An 11,251-nucleotide genomic window follows, 5' to 3' on the forward strand; every position below is an offset into this window, starting at 1 on the left:
TAATGTCCTCTCTCTGGCTAACCTCCGCCCCCAGCCCCCTCCGCCCTCCTCCATCACCTGACTCACTATTACTATTCCAGATAAATCTTCTCCTGTGGAAGAAACCGGGGAGGTAGAGACGGGGTTGATGATGAATCACCTTCATTCATGCAAAGACCAGATCTTTTAGGATTCCTGGCTTTGGCTCTGTTTATTTACTTCCTCCATCACAGCACATCACCCGGCAGAGTGACGGCGGATGAATGGCTTCACGGGAGAGGCAGATCATCAGACAGATGGGGCTGCAGGAAGAAATAAATAACGCCGAGAGAGGTGTTTAAGGACAAAGAGAGAAAGATTATAATAATAAAAGGGCAGAAAAGGGGAAGAAAACGGGCTTGAGGGCCTGAAGAAGTGAGACGGATAAACAGATAGAGGCAAGTAGAGACAGAGGAGACAGAGAGCGATGGGAAGGTGATGGTGGAGATAAGGGCTGGGGGTAATTGCTACTGTATACAATGTTTACATGCAGCAATGCGTTGCTGAACATGTTGGCTTGCTTATGTCATCAGCTGAAGCGCATGCAGTTAGCAGACGATGGTATGAAAACACACCTAGAGCAGCAAAAGATGCTGACATGTTAAAACAGGGGTGTCAAGCTAATTTTCGTTTGGGCCAAATCAAGATCATGAATGTTCTTAAAGAGCCGGTCCTGTCAGAATGTGTTGATAAAACCCATTAACAAAGTGTTAAAATATGAATAAATAACTGTCTTTGCAAGTAGTTCTTAAAACTAAACATATTTATACATTGTTCAGCCCCTCTAGGATTTTGCAATTGATTTTGTGGGTTTTTTTTTTTTTTTTTTTTTTTCAATAAAATCACAAATTTTGTGGAGCTAATTTAGAAATATTTTCAAGGGACTTTGTAATATTTACGTTTACATGTGACGTTAAATATGACTTTAATCGTCACATCGATCACAGACTAATCACTTGACATCAAATAAGGCTGAGGCAGCGGTGTTGTAAAAGTACAAAGTACTGCCACCTACAGGAGGGAGTTAGTTCTCAGTTAAACCTAATGTTTCTGACCATGTTTGCTAAAAATTTGCAGTTTTGCATTAGTGAGGAAAAAAAGTGGGAATCTGTTGATTCTATGTGAATTTCCATAATCACAGGAAACTGTGAGGACTGATTGATATAATTCGGCACCTGGAGTCTTGAGGGCCACGCAAAAAACTATGGTGGCCCAGATTTGGCCCCCAGGCCTTTACTTTGACACGTATGTGTTAAAACATAAGCAAGGCTTTGATACTTAGCATGTTGGCAGATCCTCTTTAAAGGGCCGGTGTTTTGTGATTTCCAGCCACATAGTCACATTTTATAGCACAATCAAGTAACCATGTTACAAAAGTGCTGCATATGTCCAATAGGACTTAAAAGAAATGACACTTTTCAAAAACCATTGTTTCTCAGTGTCAGTTCTAGTCCTAGAGTAGCTTCTGTGGAGGTGCGACTCCATCACTCACCGGGTGAGAGGCAGTTCAACCTGGACAGGGCGACACAGAGAAACACATGACACACAACCATGCACACACCCATTCATAACTAATGGCAATTCAGAGTAACCAATTAAACTAGTTTAATGTGGTTCTGTGCTGTGGGAGGAAGCTGGAATACCTGGAGATAAGCCGAGCATGCACAGGGAGAACAGGCACAGCCCACCTAGGAAGAGCAGCAGCATTCAGACACGTCCTGCTGCAGTCAGCAGAGCGAACAACTGCAGCACCACACAGACAAGTTCCACCCACTTCATATTTCTTTGAGATTCTAATAAACTTGAATTGCAATATATTTCAATTAAGTCTTCAGGTTTAAACAGAAGTAATTCCTAAAGGCCTTCAGTTTTTCAACTGCTTTGGCTATCTTGTCTCGTTAATGCTGCCGTATGCAACTTTTATTTTAGAAAAACAGTTTTATGTGTATTTATTAAATTATCTTTATGTCATGACAGTATAAGACAAATAATCTGTGAAGAAATTGAGCTTTCTCTCAATTATTCCAGGAGAAGGGTCTTAGCGCTGTCAATCGCTCTCGCTACAGCTGGTTCACCACAACGTAGCCTGCCACCAGTGCTAATGCTAGTTAGCATAGCCAGCAAATAAAAAGTTTTCCTTCAATGTGACGTCATTTCTTCACCATTAGCACATTTAGCAGCACGTTCACAAGGTTGATGGACAGCGATAAGCCCCTCCTCCTGGCTCTGATTGGTTGCTTTTGAAAAAAAGAAGTGTATTTCTTGATCTTTTTTTTTCTAAGGTTTTATTGATTCTAATGGCCTTAATTTGAGAGCGGTTAGACATGAAAGTGGATTTTGAGAGAGGAAGGAAGACATGTGGCCGGGAATCAAACCTGTGATGTCTGTATCGAGGACTAAGGCCTCCTTACATGGGTTGTGCTTTTCCTCTGTGCCACTACAGCAGCCTAGAAATCGATCTTTTCACAGATAATTTGTGTCATAGCGTACCGCCATGGCATGGTGAAAGTTTTAACAAATATGTAAAAAGCATATTTTGTAACATTATATACTGCAGCTTTAAAGGAAAGAAATATCCAAAGCAACCTGGACCTATGTGATTATATCTGCCCCTGAGCCTACAAGTGGTGTGTCACATTAGAGTTGTCAGGATCCGTGTTTTTGTGTGTTTATTTTTGAGTTTTCTGTGTTCAGCCCTGTTTCCTGTGAGTCTCTGTCCTGTCCTCCCCGTTGATTGTCCCCCAGGTGTGTCTTCTTACCTGATTACCCTCCATGTGTATTTAAACTCACCTGTCTCTGTGTTCTTCGTCGGGTCCTTGTCTTTGTTTGTCATACTTGTATCGCTCTCCGGTCGTACTGCTAAGTCCTGGATTGCGTCAAGCTGTATTGCTCTCCGGTCGTACTGCTAAGTCCCGGATTGTGTTTGCTTGCATGTTAGTTCCGTTAATCAGTTGCTACCGGTACTTAGCTGTGTGCTAGTCTCTGCCGTGCTGCCTGTATGGACTACTCCAAGCGTCATCTTCATTAAAAATCATCATCTTCATACCTGGGTCTCTGCGTTCTCTCCACCTCACCACCAACACCCCCATTTCATGACAAGAGTGTTTCGATGAAGAACATGAATGGCCTGTTTGAGGTTATGCATCAGTATGTTGATTAGATTTAAGTCTAGACTTTGACTAAGCCATTCAAAACCCTTATTTTTTCATTTTAAAGCATTCACAGTGGTGTGACTTGTGTGTCATTGTCCTGTTGTATATCCCGACGCACTTGAGCTTACAGTCACAAGCTGAGACAGGCCGCTGTTCTCTGTTTGTGGATAATGGCTCTCAGTGTGGCTCAATAGAGCCCCAAAGTCTTAGAAATGGTTTCATAACCTTTCCCAGACTGAAACATCAGAATTTATTTCTCCTCTGACAAATTTCTTTAAATTGGGCATGATGTAATACTGTCCAAGATCTTTTAACATGTCTAGGTTCTATCCAGGAAATGTTTGTGATTCTTCAGGTCAGCTTGATGTGGCTGGTGCAACTGAATTCACTTGGCAGTTTATTATTTCCTTTCTTCCGTCTTTTCGTCTTTGTGCTCATCTGAAATCGTGTTCTTGATCCAGTTTGGTTGTGACATTTGTCACGTTCTGCTGTGACTTTGGCAGCAATTACTTCTAAATCCCAAACACGCCGGTGGAAAACAATACACTCTCATTAAAGCATTCACAAAAAACCAAAATGTGAATCCAAAGATTCTCCTCCTATTAACCATTCACTAATCACAAGTTCCCTTGACAAAGCAACATACCATCCTCCTAGATACATAGCTGTGAAAAGCATTTCATTACCTTGGTAACACTTTTGGTGCTAATATCCCTGCTTGCCCAGGCAACAGTTTTATCACAAGCTAGAGCATGAATATCATACCTCCTGTCAGGTTAGTGGCATCAGAGAAACAACTTTGATGACTGCGTAGTGCAAGAAAAGCCCAAAGATTGAGTGTTGGGTTGCAATTCTGTTTATCGTACACTGCCTGCCGCCGAAAAAAAGGAAAAAAAAAACATAAATAAATTACAACACACAATTTTTTTTCAATATTTTAAATATTTGCTTGACACTGCTGTCAAAAAGCTGTCTTTTCAGCATTTGGACCAGAAATGCTTAAAAACTGGACCTTGTATGTAGAATGCAACCAGCTCTGTTTGGTCATTCAGCTCTTTCAGTTTTGTTGTCTTTTCAGCAGCTTTTCTTTACTATTCTTGGAGGAATATAGGTTTTCCTAATGTCATTGTTTATGCATCTTTAATTCTTCCTATGAAACATTTGACTGGTGTAATGAAGATTTCTCGGTTTGATGAACCTTCACATATCATTCTGTCAGTGTCTTAAATCTCCTCAACCCTTCAACCAAGAAAGAAAATCAAAAGAAACCACAGAACAAATTTATTCCTGAACCAAACTCTAGATTCAAGCTCCTGCTAACAGATCCAAACACAAACCATAAATCAAAGAAGATGCAAAGGCAATGTGGTTGGGCTTTATAGATCAATGTGCATGTAATTTGTGCAGTAGTAGATCTAAGCATTATGTAAACATATTTTAATACCCAAAGGAATGGAGGAAAAAAAGCCTATCAGGAGAGAGACGGCTGACATTGTTGCGTTCTTCGACTTCTTCCTGTTCCCCCGCCCTCCCCTGTCCCCTCTACCTCTCGCTTAGCTGTTATGTTGATGGATGCAGCACACTCAGCAATATTTCAAGGCATGATAGGGGCACAAAAAAAAACCTTTCATGGCAAAACAAACAGGCTTCGAGCAGCTTAGGCATGTGTTGACAAATGGAGAAGGAGCATTAAGTACAGTCAGAAATGGCTACATGAATCCCCTGAAGAATAGCAAGAAAAAAAATCTGACTACTTGGTTGGGCCATAACTATAAGGCTGGGTAGGTTTTACACTGACACACACACACACGCATGCACACGCACGCACACACACACACGCACACTGAAGCAGTCCTTTCAGGAGCCTCAGGCCTAGAGGGAATAATGGTTAGCAACCTGAAAAATGCCCTCATCACAAAAGGCCTCAGACAGTAATAAATGAAATAGTTGAGCCGACCACATTAATCCATGTCGCCGCGTCAGAAAGTGTGTGTGTGTGTGTGTGTGTGTGTGTGTGTGTGTGTGCGTGCGTGCGTGCATGCGTGCGTGTGTGTTTTACGTGGTGAGTGTGTGCATCCCTGTTTGCGTATTCCTCTGCACTTTGCTGCTGGTATCTGTGTTTTTCTGTCTAGTCACGCAGGCTGGAAGCCGTGGTCTCAATTTGTATGTGTTTCAGTATGTTTGATGAAAAAAAGAGAAGTCTGTCACAGCATATGACCGTGGTAGATGCTAACACACCGCCAATGCAAATATCGTTCCTGCCTCTTCAGAAAGCTCGGGATATTTGTGAAAGCAATGTGGGCACATGTTAGCATTCCAGTAAGCAAAGTCTCAAAGAGAATATTTGTAAAACTGACCAGCAGGTAGTTCTTCACAAAGCAGCCAATCTTGAAGCACCATTCATGTTCCTCAGCGCTGATTGGCTAAACGCTAAGAACTGAGATAAGGAAGACTGGGAATGTTAGCTTCTGCTGTACAGCCAAGTTGGTTTACTCTGTGCGCAAAAATGCATACATTTGGTATTTTAATTATTAAAACAGGCATATGTAACCTTCTTCAGACATCGTCTCAAGTATTTGTAGATTTCAGCTATTCGAAGGCAGTTGTGGTCGCTAACTCCCAAAAATACTGCGGAAGTACTGTACTTAAATTTCATGAAAGTAAACAAAAGATCTCATGCCCTTGAACTTAAATTAATATCAGTTGTCAGTGAAGTATTTGGTGATTTATTATGGAGATAAATAATCACAAGAATGATTATTTATTCCACTTCCTCCAACTACTGGAGGAAGTGGATTCCTCCAGTAGAAATTCAAGTGGGCCAATCAGGAGAAGTTGTGAACGATGACATTGTTTTTTCTGTGCTGTTTTTCTATTTGTAGTCTGCCTGTAGTTTTAGCTACAGCAGCATAGGAAGTGAAAAAAAGCCGTTCAGTCTGTGTTGGTCACGCTTCCAAATATTGAATTAACATTATCGGTCATTTGGTGCAGATCAGCACTTCTCTCTTGGCAGAGATTGATGGTTGCTTACAGTGCAGGTAGATTCCAATAAGCTTTATGGCGTCAAACTGCCATGTTACATAGGTCACAGACAAATGTTAGCGATTGGGTCAAATTTAAACCATCAACAGAGTCCAAGCCTCCAAGCCCGAAACAATCGTTTCTCAGTAGCCAAGAGTTCAAACTCTCTGAACGAAGCAAATAACATTGAACCAGGGGCTGATTTTACTAGAATACTGTTGTCGCAAATTTGCCTCAAACCAAAAAACAGCCAAAGTGGAGTATTTACATCACTAATCCCAGCTGGTGAATAATATTCTACACATATCAATAATCATGTTGGAAACACTGTCACCATCTGTCCGTCAATATAATACCCAAATATGTCTAATTTGAGTCATTTGCATACTAAATACCTGAATTTATGTCAGTTGTATTTGCTATGTAAGGCTGAACAGTTTGCTTGACAGTAAAAACACAAATATTAAATGTTTTTACAATTATAAATTAATTCAGACAGTAAGATGTTAAAGACACACACACACACACACACACACACACACACACACACACACACACAAGATGAGGGTAATCTGTAACTTTAGCTTATAATCAACCTTTGAATTCCACCCCAAAATATTGGCACTATTCAACATTTCCAGGCATGTTGCTAAACAAGCTGAGTGGAAGAGCAAAGATCTTTCCCCCGATTGTTGACGGAAATGTTCAGAAATGTAAAACATAGAAGGCTGCATCAGATGGATGTGTTAAGTCATCAGTGGTTAACCCAACCCTTATAAACTCAGCATGGATTTTTGCACTACCAAAATAATTCTTGGTGCTAAATTGATGCTGACCTCAAAACACTGGACATCTTTCTTATGGCTTTGTAAAGTTGGTCAGTTCTTGTCTTTATTTAGCCAAGAAAAACAGACTGAAAATTGAAACTTTCAAAGTCTCGTCCAAATTTTACCTAAACAAAAACATTACAAAGTCAGACCTGGTTAGCCCATTTGATCATCTCCAACCACTTTTTAACCACAGTTAGACATGTGGCAACATCATCCTAACCCTAACCCTACATTTTGCTTGGGGCACTGCTGTTTGCCTGAGACCAGGTATTTATGTTTCCACTGGAAAAGCACCGACTCCAGCCCAGTAAAACTGGCTTCGTGTTACCATCCAGTCTTTGTCTGGGCCAGAAGAAGGAGTCGTAATTATCAGGGTCCAAGAATGTTCCAAGCAACCAATTAAAATGCTGCAAGTGCCATGTTAAAAATTCACATGGTTTCACTTTTAGCTTGTCTAATTTTGAACAAAAACAAGAAAAACACGGCCATTCCAGATGAACAAATATCAGGTTAAGACGGGGGACGAACAACCTCATTGTCTGTAATCTTCATGTTTCTTAAAACACAATCTGTTGTCCAGTGGACATGGGTTAATGGACAACATAGAGCCCCAAGCTGAACTTATAAACTCAGCTTGTTTTTGTCACTGATGATTAACTTAATATTTTTTCATTAGTCTTCATGATTTCTTCCTACAGTAGCAATTGCCACATAAGCTATTGTTCTGAACACCTTTTAGAGAGGTCTCATAAAATACTGTATGTCTATTGAGAAAAAAAATCATAACAAAATTCATTTAGGTTTTGTTTGGGAGGGAGGTGGTGGTTTACAGTTTTTTGAGTGCTTGCAACTTGGTGATTTTAAGTCTCTTGGCAAGAAGTTTGGAGAACACTGGTGTAAATAAATCTCCACAGGGACCACAGAGACCGATGCATAGCTGAAATCAGTGAATGCTTGAGACTCCTTCTAAAAACACTTATTTTTATCTGTTTATTTTAATAATACTTTATTAGTTCAAACACCAAATATACAGTAATATGCATCAATACATACAGCAGAAACTGAAGTGAGCAGAAGCTAGCATCTACAGATTTCCTCATCTCTTGGGTACAGCCAATCAGTGACAAGGAAAATAAATACAGTTTCTGGATTGGCTGTTTGCAAATTCCACCCAAGACATGTCAGGTAGCAATGCAGAAGCAGCATTTCAGCTTCTAACGTTGCATTTTCTTTGCAATATTTCAGACGGCATAATCTGCGAATGGATGAATTTTGTGCAAATAGTTCGGAATCACGTTCCACAGAAAAATCCATGAATACTAAACTATGAATAAATGGAGGTCTATTGTATACGTTTCCCCTTATTTTGTTTGGAAAATGCATATTTCTAGTCAGCGCTTAGCTTAGCTTGTTCCTCCACTCCTTCCCTTTGCCACTGCTCTTTTCCTCTCTACAAACTGTGTGTATTTTGGTCTGTCTGTGGGGAGTCAGGGGTCATTATTAATCTTGCTGCCTCTTCTACCTTCAGGCATAACAGCAGGGCAGCATCGTTCTGTGTGTGTGTGCATGTGTGTGTGTTTAAGTGAGAGTGAAAGGAGTGGTTGCAAATGAGTCAAGTTATGCTATTCAAGTAAGGTGTGAGTTCTAGGGAAAGCACCGTTCATGTCGTAAGGTGTGTTCACGCTGCTGCAACGCGCAAGTTTGTGTGTAATGACTGAAAAGGACGGAAGCTGTATTCTGGCATGATGGATCATGAGAGAGCAACATCCGTAGGACACACTCGCACAGGACACACACCCATGAGAAATGAAGGAGAGAAAGAGAGGAGGGTGGAGGCTTGGGGGGTGTGGGGCGGGTGACAGGGAAACCCAGACCGAGAGAGAATAGAAGGAGTAGAGAGGGAGAGCGTGGTGAGTCCCCCGTTTCTCCTGAACTCATTAACCACTGTCCTCTCCGCCCTCCCTCCTGCACTCCCACAATGCCAAGCAGCGGCGTGCATCAATAACACCGGTGACAGCACGAGGGGGACGGGTCAGACAAGCAACCGCCATCTCCCTGGCAACCACCACTACGGCCACCATCACCAGGACAACAAATGCCGAGCTCAAGCAGGCTGCTGTGGGGAAGTGAGAGGGGTTCCCCTACCCCACTTCATGCCCCCCACAGCCCGTCACGCAGCGAGGGCCGCCGCGCCCGCTGCTGCCGGATCAGAGGCGAGCTAAATCCCCAGCACGGCTCCGGCGCAGGATGAGGTGAGAGAAAGCTGACTGATCCCCGTTCTGAGGTGATCTGAACGGACGGGGGGGGTTCAGCCTGAGCCGAGGTTACCAGCGTTATTCAGCTTTTCAAGAGGAGGACGGGGATGAGGACGCCATGATGGAGGAAGGGAGGAAAGTTCATCTGCAAAAACTCAGGTCCGGAAGGAAAAGTCTACCTTTTTTCTGAAGAAAACTAAAAATTTATGTGAAACCCAGAAGAGTTAGGGGTGGAAAATAGTAACCCTATGTCCTAACGCTATCCTTACCCTTACAGAACTATGCAACAATCTATTTTTTTTTTTAACTTCCGTTACTGATCCAATACAGTGCTTAAAACTGGCACTTTTAATCGGTTGTTTTATCAGATTAACCACACTCTAAAATATGTAAGCTTGAAATTGTCCTAAATATATTGAAGAACATGTTTTATTGTCTCAAACCAAACATCCATTTTCCAAATTTCTATATTCAGGACGGTTTGAAAGTCATTTTGTTTCAAACGTAATTACAAATGTCAACTATAAACTGCTGTGCTTCAGTGGAATGATCATTCATTGTTGAAATAAGTTGCATACTACCTTGTTTTTTATAAATCAAAATTTGCCGCTGGGCAGTCTGACTCTTCTCGCTCATCTTTAGGACCGCGCTGCTGTGAAGCAGGTAACCCTCCATGGGAGAGAGGTGTTTGGGTCAAACTAGGTGATGCAATTAAACTGCACTGTGTAATTTTAAGGTGTTAAACCATTAGCTTAGCAATCTTGATCAAACATGTAAAAGCAACTCAACTTGAATTTGTTCAATCAGTTCAATTAGTAGTAGAAGAGCCAATGTAAAAATAAATAATAAAGAAACTGAAACTGACAAAAATAATAGGTAGACTACCTAAAACATATAAGAAATAAATTGCGACAAACCTTTCAAATGGTTCAGCAAGTGCAACTAGGGATTCTAAATATAATGTAAAATAAATAATAAAGCATTATGTGTTCTATGGATAGGGTACATTGTCATTGATATTTTGGATTTTTCTTCAATATCAGGATGTGATAATATCACAATTATCAGGACTAGTGATGCAGAACTACATCTTAGAAAGCCACACCCAGCAGGGGGTGAGAACCCAAAAGGGGTCTCTGCTCTACGCTGAACAACACAAATGCACTCAGGTCAGTCTTTTTTCATGAAAATTGGTTCTAAACTTAAAGTCGAAGCAGCCACAGACGTAGCTCCCACTGCCACTCAGCTTCAAAACCTCCACCGTCTTTCGACGGTGGAGGTTTTGATTTACTTCCCTGAAACCCGAAGCACAGACCAGCCCATCTCCTGAGCCAATGCCGAGCTAAAATCTAAACACCTCATCATCTGGATCAAACCAGGAGCAACAATTATTTGTTAACATCCAACACCTCCCACTGGAGCTCCCATTAGACTTTGACGGCATGCCAAAGTCGGAGCTTTTGCCCTCCTCGACGTGATCACACTGTGCATTTTTTGGCACCCAGAAGCACCATTATGTAATGGCTGTTCCGGAAGCTTCTGACGGTGCTCACTTTACGTTATTTAGCAGCTAATTGAATTAATACACAATCTAAAGCTAAAAATTACCCCAACAGATAAAAAGAACCCTGCTAATTTAGACTGTTTAGCAACTAAAATGCACATTTATTGGTAATTTTCCTGCAACTGTTGAAGACTGTTAATAGCTAATTAATGATTTCCCACATGGGCCGAGATGTACTTCTATTGTAGTTTAAATTGTTCTATGACCTACCGCAATTCTCAAGTATTACTATTTAAATCAATTGTTCTAAATAACTGAATGTGCTCTCTTTTTTTCCTTTTATATATGTTAATATGTCAGGCTATTAAATGGACCATAATTAAAAAAAAAAAAAAAAAAATAAATATATATATATATATATATATATATATATATATATATAAACAAAAAAAAAAAAAAAAAAAAAAAATT

General features: G+C 40.8%; 1 long non-coding RNA gene across 1 annotated transcript in view; it reads right to left on the reverse strand.

Moving 5' to 3' along the window:
• Nucleotides 1–2,171: 2,171 nt before the first annotated feature.
• Nucleotides 2,172–11,251, reverse strand: part of LOC106961483 (uncharacterized) — a 17,727-nt gene continuing 8,647 nt past the window's right edge. Inside the window, exon 3 of the long non-coding RNA XR_001427778.1 lies at nt 2,172–2,255. This is a non-coding gene — a long non-coding RNA (uncharacterized LOC106961483). The remainder of the gene's footprint in view (nt 2,256–11,251) is intronic.

Source organism: Poecilia latipinna, unplaced genomic scaffold, assembly GCF_001443285.1.
Source record: "Poecilia latipinna isolate Pla-1442-1.1 unplaced genomic scaffold, P_latipinna-1.0 Scaffold58, whole genome shotgun sequence".
Taxonomy (NCBI): Eukaryota; Metazoa; Chordata; class Actinopteri; order Cyprinodontiformes; family Poeciliidae; genus Poecilia; species Poecilia latipinna.